At 33.0% G+C, this 18,660-nt stretch overlaps 1 pseudogene; it reads right to left on the reverse strand.

Annotated features, from left to right (window-relative positions):
* Positions 1-5,900: 5,900 nt before the first annotated feature.
* On the reverse strand, positions 5,901-6,498 carry LOC112933490 (transcription factor BTF3 pseudogene; annotated as a pseudogene).
* Between the last annotated feature and the right edge of the window lie 12,162 nt (positions 6,499-18,660).

The raw sequence follows: 18,660 nt of genomic DNA on the forward strand, positions 1-18,660 counted from the left end.
TTGGGTTGTTATGCATCATTATGTTAGCAATAGACAATTGATCTTGTTTGCATGGGAAGTCTATGTTGGTCAATATAGTAGAGACAGGGGAAGGATTGGGTTATTTTGTTTATAAAAAGCAGACAGAGAAACTGAAAATCTAGGATACTGGAGTTAAATAAATGGAAATATTCACTTCTAGAATATATGCAGATACATCAATGTGTATTCCAAGAATGTGTCATCTTGCTAAATGGTCAAATAGCTGTATACTGTGAATATTTTTAATTTCCAAGATGTTTTATATAGTTTATTATATATGTCTAACACTCTTAAGAGTAAATACCTTATTATTTGTGTGGTTGCTTTTTATGTTTCACAAAGAATTGTTTCTCTTAGCCCTAAATGTGATACTCTGTAGAATCAATTCCTTTTGTATTTCAGGTGGATATTTGACCCAAAGAATACTGCATCTATTTTGTACAAATTTATCTTAAGACAAAATTGTTGAGTAAGTCTAATTCCTCAAAAGATAAAATCCTGTGAAGTCATTTGAAGTCATTACTAAAATACAATATCTTGATGAAAAATCAACATAACAAGAAGATGCTGTAAAAAGTTTTAAAAATAACACATGCCTGAAAGTAAAGGCTTTTCATTTATGTCTATACATTTCCAGACTTGCATTATTTGTCTGATAACTAACGCACACAGACTTGGGTTAATAATTCACCTTGTGGTTTTTAAAACAGTGTTTTAAACTGTATTTTAAATCACTGACTTATATCCATAGTAATAGGAGAAGTATTGCTAATTCATCAAAAACATTGGTTCATACAACACTAGGAGATATTTAATTCAGCTTAACTCTTGCTGTGCCTGGAGTCACACTGTTGGTGCTAGTTTAAAGCTCGGATTACTATTCTGGTCTCTTGGCTACTCATTTGGTGCATCTTGCACTAATCTTTTCTCACTCGTATATTATTTACATTTCAGGGCTAACCTAAGGCAATTAAATAATATTTTAAGTGTATCCTCAACAAGAGGTATGGCTATATCTATATGTTAATAGACCACAAGTCAAACAAAAAAGTATTTTGTAGAGAAATATAATTGGTATGTATATTTATGCTCACTTTATTATGATTTGCTTAAGAAAAAAACTGTTTTTTGTTTTGTTTTGTTTTACTTCAAATTATCACAATGAAGAGTTTTCTCTTTATATTATCTAATGGGTAAAAAGAACATTCCTTCCAGAAAGACTACTTTCCTACTCCTCCCTTAGCCATCTGTTATTTATATAGATGTTTTTAATCTATTTGTCCCACATCATCTCCTATAGAGATAGAACGTAAAGTCCTTTCATGTCTTTGGATTGTGGATGATGATTCATGTATTAGAAGGCATGTGTTGAAGTGCTTACAAACTCTTAACTCATTTACTCCTCATAAAAACCATATGAAGTAGGTATTGATTTTATCCTAATTTCACTTATGTGAAAACTGAGGTACAAAGAAAGTAAATAACTTGACTGATGTTATACAATTAAGAAATGGGAGAGAATAAGAAAGTCAGACTGTCTGTCTCCAGGGCTAAGCTCTTAACCTTTTTCTCTGTGACCACTGAAACGTTACTCATCTTACCTATCTTTGGCTTGTTTATATTTCTATAGAGCTTCACTTTGCATTTTACTGTGAGGGCTTCAGAATTTTAAGATTGTTTTTCAAAATTATTAAGTGAAGTAAATATTTTCATTTGATGCTGAGTTTGCAATGGTAGGGAAGAGCATGTTCTTAGTTTTCCGGTATTGCTATGTTATGGAGAATTATTATAATCTGTGCCAGATTTTTTTTGTCTCTAGTTGTCAGTATATAGGCAGTTTATTAGATAGTTCTGTTAGAACATTTGTAGAGGCTCAAAGATTAATAAAGGGTAACAGCTCCTTTAGATCATTAGAAACATATTGGTATCCCTGTGCAGATGATTAGTTTCATTGGTTGCAACAGACAAAACAGCCACAAAAAACAAAAATCAACTTTCAGTTTAACTACTATAGGTAAACACTCAGATTGCCATTGTCACCACCTGAGAACAAGCCTATATGAAGGCTGCCTCTAATATTCACTAATGTTACTATACAGCAAAAGGTGAATATAAATTTACTCATCTCTCCTGAAAAGTTGTCTTTTTTAATCATTTTACATTTTTAGGAAGAGAGAGAGCAAGAGCAAGAAAGAAAGGGAAAAGAAACAGAGCTGATAAACCCTTCCATATTTATGAAGCAACTATAGTAGGTTGAAACTATATATTTTCAAAAAAATCTCACTCTAGTGTTGTAGAGTTTCTATATGAGAAATAGCACTGAGGTTATTTAGGAAAGAAGCTTCAGATGCTTAGCTAAAATAACTTGAGATTTCACTATGGATACTGCTGTAGGGAGACTAGGTTCTGTCAGAAGTTACTAGAAGTTAACTGTAGGGGAGGTGGGGAGGTGAACAGGGTAATTGGATGAAGGGCATTAAGGAGGTTACTTGATATAATGAGCATTGGGTGTTATATGCAGCTGATGAATCATTAAATTTGAGCCTGAAATTAATAATACACTACATGTCAACTAACTTGAATTTAAATAAAACAAAACAAGAAGTTAACAACTGTATTGGATGGAGGTAAATTACGCTAAGAATATTGTAAATATGTTAATTAAAACAATGTAATGTTATTTTTATTTTACATCTACATAGAATATCAACAATATATACAAATATATTTCACTGAATGTAAGGTTTGTTTGGGAAAGTTTGGGTAAATGTAAAAACTGGTATATTGAAACAATTTTGGAATTTTAAATGACTGTAAAGTCTTACTATAGAATTCTTGCAGGCCTATTAGGTTTAGCCAGTGAAAAATTTCTGTTAGAGTAGAAAGAGAGGGATAAGCAGAAAGACATAAGAATTAAAGAAAAACCATGGGGACAGCAGACTCTATGCTTTCTGATAAAGTAATTCATTATTTTTCTAATAAGGTAATCATAATATATGCCAAATATGTAATCGTATTTTGGGCACACACATATAACTTACATTAGTTGCTTTTTTATTTAAAAAATAATTTTATCTATTTTTGTGTTCAAAAAATGGGTCAGTACTCTCATACTAAATCTTGATGCTTGCTTGTTATTAGGTGAGGAAAGCATACAGTCACATTATTGACTTGGGAATCAGGGCTGTATTTAAAATAGTTTATCAGATTTAGATTACTAATTTAATTACAGTGCGCTCTGTGATGAATAATTACATTGTGTCCCATAAATTATCTCATGAATCTCTATATTGATACCTTTGACATATGTGCAGAGCTCAAGCTTCTCCAAGACACTGCTAATTTATAACTACAATATCTTTAAAAAATAAAACCAAAAAGAAGATTTTCTTCACGATCATTAGGATTTTCTGGGACTAAGAAATAAAATATTAATATAGAAAGAGAAATTCAGTGTAACATAATCAGGTATGGAATAGGATGTATTATGCAATGACTTCGCCATTGACCTACCTGAGGTAGGTGTTAATTAAGGAAGAGGCCAAAGATTCTTTTTTATTAAGAGGACACAGCAAAGAACAGTATTAAGTGGACCTTATGAATAAGATTAAAATGAAATATATTTTTATTGCAATTTACACTTTAAAATTCTATCAACTTTTATGTCAAACTAAAATTCTTGCAAAACATGATAGAAATTCCTACCTTATCAAATTCTTTTTCCACCAAATTATTTCCATAAATCCCAGGTGCTCCCAATGAAAGCAATCTCAATCTCTATGAGATTAATATTTTTCTCAATTTCTGCAAGATTAATATTTTTCTCACACTGCTTGAAGTAAGTTGAAAGGACATTAGGTTTGGGAATGAAACTGAAAACGGCTGCTTTCAGACTTGTATTATTCAATTTTTTAAAAAAGATTTTATATATTTATTCATGAGACACACAGAGAGAGAGGCAGAGACATAGGCAGAGGGAGAAGCAGGATCCCCAAGGGGAGCCCGAGGTAGGACTCCATCCTGGAACTCCAGGATCACACTGCTGAGCAGAAAGCAGAACTTAACCGCTGAGCCATCCAGGCATCCCTCAGACTTGCTTTAGTTTCCTATTGGTATATATAACAAATTAACACAAATTTAGTACTTAAAAATGACACAAAATTATTATTTTATAGTTCTGGAGGCCAAAACTCTACAATCAGACTCATGGGACTCAAGTCAAGGTGTGGCTAGGATTGATTCCTTCCAGGGTTTTTTTCTTTTTCTTTTCTTTTTTTAAGATTTTATTTATTTATTCATGAGAGACAGAGAGGGAGGCAAGACCTAGGCAGAGGGAGAAGCAAACTCCTCAAAGAGAGAAAGAGAGCCCAATGCACGACTTGATTCTGGGATCACTCCTTGAGCCAAAGACAGATGCTCAACCGCTGAACCACCCAGGTGTCCCCCTTCCAGAGTTTCTTAAGGGTGAATCCATTTTCTATTTTTAGCTTCTAGGAGATTCTTGAAAATATGTTTTCTCCTCATTTTATTTGAGCTCTCACTGGCAGGGATTTTAATATCCATATTTCTACAATCTATTTATTTACAATAATCTATTTTTCTCTTAGTAGCATACCTTCTGCTCATTATGGAATTCCAAAACCACTTCCACATTTTGAAGGTATTCCTTACAATACTGTTCCATTTCTGATTTAGGATTTAAAACAGATGAATTGGACAAGTGGATTAACAGGATGAATAGGGATAGATAAGCTATTTTTATAATTATATGAATGGAATTGATAAGGCTCTAGCCTTGATATCAATGATGAAATAGGATGTCAACGATAGATTGAATGTAAAATTAAGATAGTAATGCTGCCTAAACTTGTAAAAATATAAATAAGATTAGAAATAATTTATAAAAAGTATTAGGTACTAAGAAGTATTTAATTAATTGTAGTTAAAATAATCATTCTACATAGTCTGGAGCAAAATTTTCATTTCTACATAAATCTTAATTTTTAAAATGATAGTATAAGAATTATTACAATAATCATGTTTACATTTAATGAAATAAAAGCAATACCACTTGACTTTAGATTTGTGATTGTAGTTGAAGTCAAACTAGTTTCATTATTTTATAAAAGCTGACATTGGATACACTAAATATAAATCCTTCAAGAAAAGAATTATTACATGTAAGTTATTTAAATATCAGAAGCTGAATTACAATTTTTTTTAGAATTTTTGTATAGAAAAGCATATTTTATCTAGTCTCCTCAGATTCATAGCAGAGAAGACAGCAAAAAAATATGCAAGAGAAATTTCGATGTTTTTAAAAGTCTTGTGAATTTGAAACTCCTTAAGATATTCAATAATGATACAATTAGTAATATTTTAATGCATTTTACATTGATATGGTGCACAGTTCTGCTATTCCTCTAAAATGTAAATATTACATTATATTACATTATTATGACTATTTCACATAAACCAGTTACAAAAAGGGCTCTAAAAAATTAAAAAAAAACTTTGCCTCATAATTGACATTCCTTGAAAAGTTTTTAAATTGAAGGAATGCTTCAGATTCGAAGACTCAGTTTAAAAAGAAGAGAAAACAAACGAAATGCTTTGCCTTTGAATGTATTCAAATTTTTTAAGAAAAAAATATTTAGAATTGGTTCATTGCTTAATTTTTGTATGTATCTTTTCATTTATTTTTCACATTTAGTTTTTTTTTTTTCCCTAGGCAAAGAACTTTATTAACCTTGTTTCAAACTTTATTCCCAGGCTTCTTCAGCTTAATTGGCTGCAAAGAATGAATTGCGTATAAGCAAAAACTGAAAAGAGCTGCAGTGTCCAACGGACTCGGGCTTAAAAATATTAGAGATCTAGATTTTATCAGATCCATGAACACAATTTTAATAAGCAGTCATAATATAAAATAGCAGCTCCCAGTAACTTCTTCAAGTTTTATCTTCTTCAGAAGTTGACTCAATTCAGTTTGCTTCATTCTTGGAAGCTTCATCAAAATTCTCCACAATATCTGGAACTTCATCATCATCCTCCTCTCTGGTAGCAAGTGATGCTTTTCCATCCACAGACTGTTTGGGCAGAGCTTCAGCCAGTCCTCTTAAACGAGTCAGACTGTCTGCACCAAGCTGCTTTAAGATTCTGGGTAGCATTTCTGTCAGCTGCTTTGTCTCAGTATGACCTGTAATGGTGAAAGTGTTCGCTGCCAATGATGCCTGAACTTTAGGGTTGTTAAAGTGGATCACTGTTCCTTGGTTTGTGAACATATTCACTTCTTCAATACCAGAAATAATTGTTTACCCCTAACTTCTTTAAGGAGAACTGAAGTTTTTTTTTTTTATCATCTGCTGAGCTGTTCTATGAACCACCTTCTTCTTTTTGGGGAGCAGTTCCTTTCCCACCAATGTGCACTTATGCTTGCAGTTTGGCGAGTTTCTCCTGGTTCATGATAATTTCTTTCATCTTGTTGGAGCACAAATGGGAGCCCAAGGGACTAGGGTTGGCCCTCAGGGGGTCTCAGGGGGACCAGCTGAGATTAGGTGCACACACATGGGGACACAAGATACACACATTTAGTTTTAGATTTTATTTTTTTAGAGTAGAGGTTTTTCTGATAGATCCTGTAGGGACCAAATTATACTATAAGTGTACTACTGAGACTTAGTATTATACAACTTCACTCAAAAGTATAAGATACCTCTATGATGTAACCCATTTACTTCCCATCCATGTGCTCATTTTTAATGGAAATTAACATTGTTTGTATTTTAATATAACCCACAATATGGCTGTTGCTTGCATTTGTCCTATGCTTTCAAAGAAATTAAGATGAAAATGATAATATCTTATACTTAACCCAATATTTACTATTTATTGTGCTGTATACTTGAGGTTCAATCACCTGTAAACTCCTTTTTAATTGAAGAAATTCCTTTAACATTTCCTGTAGTGTTGGACTGTTGCTGCTGAGTCTCTCAGCCTTTATTTTTTCTCAAAATATCTGAATTTCAGTCTCATATATAAGTCAGTTTTTTGTTGTTGGATGGAGGATTGGGGTTGACTTTTTTTTTTTCAACACTTTCAAAAACTTGGTTAATTGTCATTTGACTTCCCTGTTCCTGTTAAAAATTCAGACATCTTTCTTATCACTGTTCTCATATATGTAATGCTGCATTTTTCTCTAGCTGCTTTCAAGATCTCTTTTTCACCTGTAGTTATCATGAATTAGTTTGGCCCTTAAATGCCTAAATGCATTAGTTCTTTCTTTCTTTTTTCTCTCTTTCTCTCTCTCTTCCTTCTCTCTCTTTCTTTCTTTTCATGCTGCTTGGGGTCAGCTAAGCTTTTTGTACCTTAAGTTGTTGTTTGCCACCAAAATGGAGAAATTTCCCTCGTTATTCTTTAGGTATGTTTCCACTGCATTTTTACTCTCCTCTCTTTGTGGGAGTCTAATGAACTATGATTAGATAAAGTGATATTGTCACACAGAACCATGATGCTATTTTTTTTTTGTTTTTTAAAAATCATTTTTTCTTCATTCCTCAGATCAAATAGTATCTTTAAGTCTATATTCAAATTCACTGAACCTTCTATTTTCTATGGTGCAGTCATTTATTAATTTCAGTTTTCATTTTAGCTACTGTAATTTTTATTCTCAAAATTTCCATTTGACTACAAAAAACCTGCACATAAATATTTGTACTAACTTCATTCATAATTATCATTAACAGCAAGCAACCAAGATGTCCTCCAATAGGTGAATGAATAAACTTGGTACATCCAGAGGAACAAATATTATTCAGTGAGAAAAAGAAATGAGCTTTCAATGCACAAAAACACATAAAGGATCAAAAATGAATATTGTTAAGTGAAAGAAGCCAGTCTGCAATGACTACATAATATACGGTTCTATTTATATAACATTCTAGGAAAGGAAGAACTAATTAAAAGATTGTGGTTGCCAGGAATTTGGAGGGAGAGGGACATATAAATAGGAGAAAGCAGGGAATGTTCGGTAAGTCAAACTATTCTATATGAGACTATAATAGTGAATACATGAAATTATACATTGGTCAAAGTCCATAGTACTGTATAACACAAAGAATGGACTCTAGTGTAAACTATGGACTTTGTTAATAGAAATGTATCAATATTGGCTCATCAATTTTAATAAGTGTACAATAGTAAACCAAGACATTAAAAATGGGGAAAACTGAGATGGGAGAATGGGTAGGCATATGGGAACTGTCTTTACTGTCTGCTCAAATTTTTCTGTAAACTTGAAACTGCTCTAAAAATAATCTATTAATGTGAAAATATCTTCATTTTGTCTTTTTTTTTGGTGTTTTCATTGTTCTGTTGAGACTTTAAATATGTTAATTCATTACAAACATTATTTTCTTCAAGCCTTTGAGCATATTTATAATAAGTTCTTTAAATTCGTAGATTTGGGGATCCCTGGGTGGCTCAGCAGTTTGGCGCCTGCTTTTGGCCCAGGGCGCGATCCTGGAGTCTCGGGATCTAGTCCCACATCAGGCTCCTGGCATGGAGCCTGCTTCTCCCTCCTCTTGTGTCTCTGCCTCTTTCTCTCTCTCTCTCTCTCTATGTCTATCATAAGTAAATTAAATATTTAGAAAAATAAATTCATAGTTTTAACATATAGATTATTATGCTGCCAGGTTGATTTTTTTAACTCTTTTTCATTGACTGTCAGTCCTAATTTTCATGTCTAATATTTCATTTTATACTAGCTATTGTGAATGATACATTGCAGATACTGTGGATTCTGCTATCTTCTGAAGAGTTTTTTTTTTTTTTAATTTTATTTATTTATGATAGGCACACAGTGAGAGAGAGAGAGAGGCAGAGACATAGGCAGAGGGAGAAGCAGGCTCCATGCACCGGGAGCCCGATGTGGGATTCGATCCCGGGTCTCCAGGATTGCGCCCTGGGCCAAAGGCAGGCGCCAAACCGCTGCGCCACCCAGGGGTCCCTTCTGAAGAGTTTTGACTTTTGTTTTATCCAATAGTTAACTTGACCTAACTTACACTCCTAATTCCATTTTCCCTATGATGAGAAGCAGCTGAAACTATCTACTTCTTTAAAATTTTGGCTGTTACTCTTTTGCTTGGAAGAGAGGAATCTATCCTATGCATGCCCACTTTTGCAGTTAACCAATGGCTAGGGGAATGTTTGAATGCAGATTCTGCAGTTCCTCTTCCCTACCTCAATTTCTTCCTTGATTTTTTTCTCTCACTTTCTAGATGCTGTGGAAATGCCAAATTCTATTCTCGGGATCTTCAAACAAGTCAAAAGGTATTGTTTTCTTGGTCTATCCATGTTGTGCTCCTTGATATGGAGAGTGTGCAAGCAAAAATTGTATAAGAATTTTATCCAGTGTAATTTTTTTTCACAGTAGACTTCTTTCTGATTTCCCCTGCATTTATTCACTCTTACTTCCTCAAAAGGTTGTTACTATATTCTATCCAGAATTTACAATTGTTTTCTGTAGAAGGGTAAGTACAACACAAAATACATACCTATTATTGGGAGTGAAAATTTAACATTGGTTTAATTGTAGGAATTTATTCTATAAAAACTTTTATTAGTAGTAGTATTAATATCACCTTATTAGCAATTCTTAAAATTTGGAGTCCTGTGAGAAATAAAAAAAGACAGAAAAAGTCAATATATAAATAATTTGGAAATTAAAAGTCACAATCAAGATAAAAATGTGGTATATCAAATTTGCCTCAGAGTAATACATTTGGACTAAGATACAATTAGGTTGCAGCAACTTCACTCCCTAATAAAATATTTTAAAAACTGAATTTCATCCCACCATAAAGACAGGACATACCTGCCAAAAGGTTACAACATGAGAGATGCTGGTGATGAAACAATTAGAAGAGATGGGAAAGATGAGCACAAAACTACAGCCACTATTTTTTGTTGTGAGAATTTGTTTCCTATTTTCCTTATGTAAGTTTTTGGTGTTTGGTTGGTACCTAAAGCCTCTAAATGAAAAGTTTGGGGAAAACATGACTGGCTTTAATACAGTTCTTCCATATGCTAGCTCTGTGACCTTTGAAATATTGACTCCTGTGAATCTCAATTTCTTCTGAATTCCTGTGAGGACAAAATATCATAACTTAAGTAAAACCTTATAAACATGCAATTAATCAGTGAAAAATGTTAACATTGTGAAATGTCTAGAGCAGTTTCTAACACATAGTAGAAATTTCTTTTTCTCTTCCTTTCATCTCTCCAAAATGATGAGCAATTACAAGCAATCTTATAACTTGGAACTACAAACTGCATTTTTCTCTGTTAGCAATAAAATAGAGAAAATCTTCTCATCATAGTTTTTTTCTTGCATTTCTTTAGTAACTATCTTAATTCGAAAGTTCTGTATTTTAGCTGAGACTATGAGGATTAGGAGGAAAGGGAATAATTTCATCTTATTTGCGCTGCCATCTTCTTTTTCCCTCTTATAGAGAATATAATCTCATTATGTCATTTTTATTCATATTTCATTTTAAATTTCCTTCCCACATGCCATTCTGTACCTGCTTTTTGACCTACACTTTCAGAGCACTGTCTGAGTCTCTAAAGTCATTCTTTGAAGTAGATCATTGAAGGGACGGAGTGCAATAGGGCAAGCCAGGTAAGGAAAACCAAGATCTCTGTGTTAGTCCTTATCTATTCTGAATTCATATGGTAAACTTTGACAAATAATCTAACCCTAGTTTGACATCTTTGAAAGTTCCCACGTAAGGCTCCCTGCATGGAGCCTGCTTCTCCCTCTGCCTGTCTCTCTCTCTCTCTGTCTCTAATAAATAAATAAAAATCTTAAAAAAAAATAAATGTTTAAGAAAGTTGTCATAAAAATACTTGTCTCACAAGGTTTATTGTAATGAAAAATTACAAGCCCGTGATATTATTGGATCCTTTCTTCTGTGCATGCAGCAAATTACCAAGTATTTTGAGGAAATGCCAATTTATTATTATTTTTCTAATCTTACTGTTTTAATATGCTGTGAATAATACTGAATTCTATATAGGTAACATAACATGTTACAACTTTAACATAATTTTAGTTTTTAGGTTAGTCCAATATTATAGATGTGTCAAGATAAAGGAAATGCCACAGCATTAAAGTTAGAATTGTTTTAGCTTTATACTGGACAGTTGTTATCAGAACAATTAATTATATATTTCATCTGGCAGGAATCAAATATTATGAAAGAGGAAAAAATTAAAAAACATTTTCAAATAAAAAATCTTGTTAAGATATTATTTGATTGTCAACACATACTAAAACAACTTTTTATACCATAAAAGTCAAAGGTAATATTCAAAAATATTAAAAATGACTGAATTATATTGTAATCCAATTAATTTATTTTGTTTATTATTATAATTTCCTCAAAAGATTGAGATATATATCACCCTAAAAATGTGCACATCAAATATAGGGGTTTGAACTTGGTTAAACCCAATAATTTCAGAAGACAAATACCATGCTTAATTGATTTTATTCTAATATACTTTGACTTCAGTGTGATGTTATGACCTTCAACTGTAGTCTTGTGGCTGTTCCCTATTATCAGTTGGAGGCACTAGATTAAAACATGACCTTTAACAATTACCAAAAGAGATCATCTGTGTTTTCTCTATTCAAAGAGTTATGGGTTCTTTTAACCTTTTGAAGAGAACTTTTATTCATCCAGTGTTATTTAAAAACCCAAATGACTTTTTGAGACCCTTTTAATTCTAAAGAGGGGAGATATTTAAAGAAGGACAAGGTAAGTATTAAAATTAAACATTTGGTAATCAGTGTATAGACTCTTGCCTGTGATGTATTCAAAAGCATGGGAACATTCATTGTTACTGCAAATTGATGTCAACCCTACCGAGAGAACCAAAAGCCCTGCAAATCTGTTGAGTTTCTGAATATTACTGAAACCTCTGGTGAAATGTTTGAATTAGAGTTTGCCAGACAGTGTATAAAAGCAAAATACTTGGTTTTACTTCCCATATTAATATCCAGAGACTTTTATTTAACATTTCCAACAGACTAATAAATAGAATATGAGAAAATTTGAGCTATTTAGCACTTGGATTTCATCAGAAATTAACTGGTAAGTGGAGAGAGCTACCTAACTCTAGAAAGGGGCTGGTCTATATATTTGGTTAAATTTTATCATGACTGCAGTAAAGAAGAAACTGTTAGCTATCCTAAATAACATGTAAAATAAGATAGTTAAAAAATACATTAAAACAAAATGAATAAAGTTTTAAAATATGTGGATGAGCACATAAATACCACATTCTGTAAATACAAAAATATAACAATATCAGACAGGAAATTTAAGAACACTAAATAGTACAGAAATAATATTATGTTGTGATAAGAAGTGCAGATTTTAAGAAAATTAGAATACATATATACCTATGTATGCCAAAAATATATAAACCAATTAGGGAAAAGAAAATGTTTAGAAATGCAAGATATTAGTAAATATTTCTATGAATTTGAGAGATCTAGTATGCCAAAAGAAGGGATTGCATTAAGTGTACACTACTCTGGGTAATACAGACATTTTAATAATACTTGTTCTTCCAATGCATGAGTGTGGAATGTTTTCCATTTCTTTGTGTCTTTTTCCAATTTCATTCATAAGTGTTATACAGTTTTCAGAGGACAGATCTTTCACCTCTTCGTTAGGTTTATGCCTAGTTATCTTGTGGGTTTTGGTGTAATTATAAATGAGATTGATTCCTTTTTCTACTGCCTCATTATTGGTGTACAGAAACGCAACAGATTTCTGTACATTGATTTTATATTCTGTGACTTTGCTGAATTCCTGCATCAGTCCTCACAATTTTTTGATGGAGTCTTTTATTTTCTACATAGAGTATCGTGTCATCTGCAAATAGTGAAAGTGTAATTTCTTCCTTGCCATTTGTGTGTGTTTTTTAAAGATTTTATCTATTTATTCATGAGAGACACACAGAGAAAGAGAGAGGCAGAGACATAGGCAGAGAGGGAGAAGCAGACTCCATGCAGGCAGCCTGACATGGGACTCGATCCTGGGACTCTGGGATCATGCCCTGAGCCAAAGGCAAATGCTCAACCACTGACCCACCCAGGCATTCCTCTTCCTTACCAGTTTGGATGTCTTTTACTTCTTCCTGTTCTCTGATTGCTGAGGTTAGGACTTCTGGTACTTTGTTAAAAACAGTGGTGAGAGTGGACAACCCTGGGTTGTTCCTGACCATAGAGGAAAAGTTCTATGAGGATATTACCAGTGGGTCTTTTATATATGGTTTTTATGATGAGGTATGGTCCCTGTATCCCTACTTTGTTGAGTGTTTTTATCTAGAATGGATACTGTACTTTGTCAAATGCTTTTTCTGCATCTATTAAGAGGATCATATGGTTCTCATCCTTTTAAAAAATAAATTAATAAATCTCCATGGGAACATATGTTTTATTATTATTTAAAAGTATTTGAGTTTGGAATTACAGGATCATATGTTAAGTGTTTAACTTTATAACCAACTTTTAAATTGTTTTCCAGAGTTTCTTGACATTTTATAGTCTCATTGTAATGTATGAAGTTCTCTTTGATCTGAATCCTATCAGCACTTGGTATTGTCAATGTTTTTCATTTTAGCCTTTTGTCTTCTTTGAATGGGGAATAGTATCTCATTTACAGCATTTATCAGAATAACTATTGATGATAATAAGCATCTTCTCATGTACTTACTTACCATTTGAGTATTTTCTTTTGTGAAGTGTAGGTTTTAATCTTTCACTCATTTTACTTTGTTGTCTACCTTCATAATTTTTAGTTGTTCTTTTTAATAAATTCTAGATATAAGTCCTTTGTGATAATATGCATTATGAATATTTTCTCAGTTTCTGGTTTCCTTCTCACTTTCCTTATGCTGTCCTCAGATTAATAAAACTGTTTAATTTTGATGAAAAAAATTGATTGATTGATTGATTGATACATTGATTCATTGATTGATTTGCTTATACTGAACCACCCTGTAGCCCAGGAATAAATCCCATTGATCATGATGAATAATTCTTTGAGTATACTGTTTGACTAGCTAGTATCTTGTTGAGAATTTTTGCATCCATGTTCATTAGGGATATTGGCCTATAATTGCCCTTTTTAGTGGGCTTCTTGTCTGGCTTGGGAATCAAGGTAATACTGGCCTCATAGAATGAATTTTGAAGTTTTCTTTACGTTTCTATTGTTTTGAAACAGTTTGAGAATAGGTATTAACTCTTCTTTAAAACTTTGGTAGAATTCCACTCAGAAGCCATCTAGCCCTGAAATCTTGTTTCTTCGGAGATTTTTGATTACAGATTCAATTTCTTTCCTCGTTATGGGTCTGTCCAGATTTTCAACTTTTTCCTGATTCAGTTTTGGTAGTTTACATGTTTCTAGAAATTTATCATTTCTTTCAGATTGCCCATTTTTGGCATATAATTGCACATAATATTCTCTTATAATTGTTTGTATTTCTGTAGTGTTTTGATCTCTCCTCTTTCATTCCTGATTTTATTTATTTGGGTCCTTTCCCTTTTCTTTTTGATAAGTCTGACTAGGAGTTTATCAATTTTTTTAATTCTTCCAAAGAACCAGTTCCTGATTTCATTGATCTGTTCTATTGGCTTTTTGTTTTGTTTTCCTATATTATTTATTTTCGTTCTAATCTTTATTATTATTTATTTCTGTTCTAATCTTTATTATTTCCCTTTTTCTGTTGTCTGTAGGCTTCATTTGTTGTTCTTTTTCTAGTTCCTCTAATTGTAAGGTTAAGTTATGTATTTGAGATTTTTCTTGTTTCTTTAAGTAGGTACCTGTATTGCCATATACTTTCCTTTTATGACTGCTTCTGTTGCATCTCAAAGGCTTTCGGCTGTTGTGCTTTCACCATCATTTGTTTCCAAGGATTTTTAAATTTCTTCTTTTATTTCCTGGTTGATCCATTCATTTTTTTCAGCAAGATGTCCTTTAATTTGTGGTCTTTCCAGTTTTTCTTATGGTTGATTTTAAGATTCATAGTGTTGTGGTCTGAAAATATGCAGGTATGATTTCAATCATTTTGTACTAATAGAGGCCTGATTTGTGATCTGTTCTGGAGAATGTCTCTTGTGCACTCAAGAAGAATATGTATTCTGCTGCTTTAGGATGAAATGTTCTGAATGTATCTGTTAAGTCCATCGGTCTAGTGTGTCATTCAAAGCCATTGTTTCCTTGTTGATAGTCTCCTTATATGGTCTGTCCATTGCTGTAGGTAGGGCATTAAAGCCTTGTACTATTATTGCATTATTATTAATGAGTTTCTCTATGTTTGTTATTGATTTATATATTTGTGTACTTCCATGTTGGGGGTTTAAATATTTATAATTGCTAGATATGCTTGTTGGATAGACTCCTTAATTATGATATAGTGCCCTTCTTCATCATTGTTATAATCTTTGGTCTCACTGCACTGTGGCTGGTGCTGGGTTTGTCCAAAATGGCCATCACACGACTATGCAGGGGCCTGAAGTTTACTACACTTGGTGAAGTGTAGTAAAAAGCTGGTGTTCAGGTTAATTGCACTCAGCAGGGGTCTTTGCTTTTATGCTAATGAATGGAGTATGTCAATGGTGGCAGCCAGCTCTTTTGTCCCCAGGGAAGCAGTGCCATGTCTCTCAAATGCATTCCAAGAAGGGAGAATGTCTCTCCCATTGTGACCCAGGGGGTCCTCAGAGCATATTGTCAGTCCCTTCTACCCTTCTCCTCCATGGGAGCACCTCTATGTCAGCCAGGCTCCACCCTGGCAATGGTGCAGACTTCTAAAACTTCAGACTTTGAGCTTTGTTGCTTGTAGAAACTTGCAATTATCAGCCCTCTCATTTTCGACACCAATGATCTTGGAGAAGTGTTTTTCTTGTGTAATGCCCTGTGCCCTGCTTGCAAGCATGTGCGCTCTCTCTCTCTCTCTCTCTCTCTCTCTCCTTTCTCCATGAGAATCCCTTCTTTCCACAGAACCTATGATTCTTATCTCCCCCAAATAATGTTTCTGCACCTCCTACCTTCCACAACATGGTCTTTTTCCTCTTTAGTTGTGCAGTTTGTTTTCTCCATCTTCAGACTGATTTTCTGGGTGTTCAGAATGATTTGATATTTACCTGGCTGTGTTCAAGAGACAAGGCAAGCATAAAGTCCTCCTAATACTCCTCCACTTAAGCTCCACTCTATCATGATTTTCTTAATCCCTAAATGTATTAAGTGTTTATTTATGGATTAGTAAACACTGTATGTGTTTTTCTGATAAAACTTACATATAAATGTAGTTTGAAAAAGTGTATTTATGCATTAGGACTTAAAAAAGTATTCTGACAAAAATGGGGCATGTCTTCTTCATTTTATGTCTGTATTGTGTCTTTCAGTATATTTTCAATAAGTGATGATCAATATTTAATGAAATAAATGACACTGCCTTGAAACTTTCTTTTGTTGCTCACTGCCAATTTACCTGTGGCTTCACATCTTGTCTGTTATTAAATTTCCATTTTCAAAGAATTTATTTTGTTTATCTGAATTTCCTGACAATTTCACAAAATTTTAAAGTTAATACATTTTTATACTTACAGATTTTTATCTTACAAAAGCTTACAGAATTTTATTTTCTTAAAAATGGGTTTTATTTCAAGTCTCTGTACTAGTTTTGAAAAATATGTAAACTAGATACTTTGTTCTTTTTTTAACCAAGGCTGAAGAATATCAACTGATTAAACACAATTATTTTAACCTGAAATTATTCATTATAGATAATGGTAAATTAAGAATGTGTGGTTTTAATATTTATGTTAAAGAATAAAAATAAAACTTTCTCTAATATGTGGATTAACTAATTAGTATAATTAACTAGTAAGGAAGTCATAAATTATTCTATGACATATCTCATTACAGTACTACTTTGAATACACATATAAAATAGAGAAATTGCATATGAAGCATCTACCAAAAAAAAAAGTTTTTTTTTTATAAAGTAAGGTGGCAAAGAAATCTAAACTAAAATAAGGGGATCCCTGGGTGGCGCAGCGGTTTAGCGCCTGTCTTTGGCCCAGGGCGCGATACTGGAGACCCGGGATCGAATCCCACATCGGGCTCCCAGTGCATGGAGCCTGCTTCTCCCTCTGCCTGTGTCTCTGCCTCTCTCTCTCTCTCTCTGTGACTATCATAAATAAATAAAATTTAAAAAAAAATTAAACTAAAATAAGTTATTCCTGTTGGAAAGCTGACATCTTCAATTACTGTATTACATATTGATCCATTTAAGTCACAGAAAGTAGACTCACAACCTAAATAAGCTATACATAAGGAATTACTTAATCAATTATATCAAAGGGATATGTCAAATTACCTAACAATTATTCTATTACAAATGCTTTTTGTAAAGTACTATCCTAAACAATTTGAGAGCAGGGATCATTTAAAAGTAAAGGAGAGGGACGTCTGGGTGGCTCAGTTGTTGAGCGTCTGCCTTTGGCTCAGGTCATGATTCTGGGGTCCTGGAATCAAGTCCTGCATTAGACTCCCTGCAGAGAGCTTGCTTCTCCCTATGCCTATGTCTCTGCCTTTCTCTGTGTCTCTCATGAATAAATAAAGAAAAAATCTTTTAAAGAAGTAAAGGAGAAAATAAGAAAAGATTATAAGAGGAAAGATGCATTTCCTTTGTTGGTATTTAACATAACTACTATTTCTCTTAATTATTCTTGACTTTTCACCCATTTCAACAGTTTTCCATGAGCTCCCTGAGAGCACAATTAAAAAAAATAGAACAGTTACTTTTCAGAACAAATTGTCTATTGCTGTCTTTCTAATCTTGATCCTACCCCTCATATATAAGCAGATAGTATGTGTTTATAGCAGGAATTTCTGTCAATATATTAATGAAGATTGAATTAGTTTCTTAAAGAAGGCAGTGAGGCACTTGCTTATATGCATTACTTTATAGGTAATTTCTTTGAAATTTGTATCAGTTACAAATTGTATTCATTTTAATATATGTCCATGTACTTACAATTGCAAATTTATAAATTAACAAATATTTCAATATTAAAATGAGAATATACTATTCAAATTAAAATTGTGAAGAAAACAAGTATTGCATTCAATCCATAATTATCCATATGTGAATCAAAACACTTGAGAACAAATAGTAAGAATGCATAATGTCCTAAAATTTTTTTGCATTATGCTGGAGTTTTACGATTGTTTTGGTGATCCTTTAAAATGATCTTCAATATTTAAAAATTGTCAATTATTTCTGTAGAGCCAACAACACAAATGAAATTTAATGATTGAGTTCATGTTACTACTTAAAGTGCTATATATATGTGCTTATGCTTATATTTTAGAAATACTCGTAGGAGAGGTGTTAAAAATAGAATCTAGGGATCCCTGGGTGGCGCAGCGGTTTGGCGCCTGCCTTTGGCCCAGGGCGCGATCCTGGAGACCCGGGATCGAATCCCACATCGGGCTCCCGGCGCATGGAGCCTGCTTCTCCCTCTGCCTGTGTCTCTGCCTCTCTCTCTCTCTCTGTGTG

This window comes from Vulpes vulpes, chromosome 6 (assembly GCF_048418805.1).
Source record: "Vulpes vulpes isolate BD-2025 chromosome 6, VulVul3, whole genome shotgun sequence".
Classification (NCBI taxonomy): domain Eukaryota; kingdom Metazoa; phylum Chordata; class Mammalia; order Carnivora; family Canidae; genus Vulpes; species Vulpes vulpes.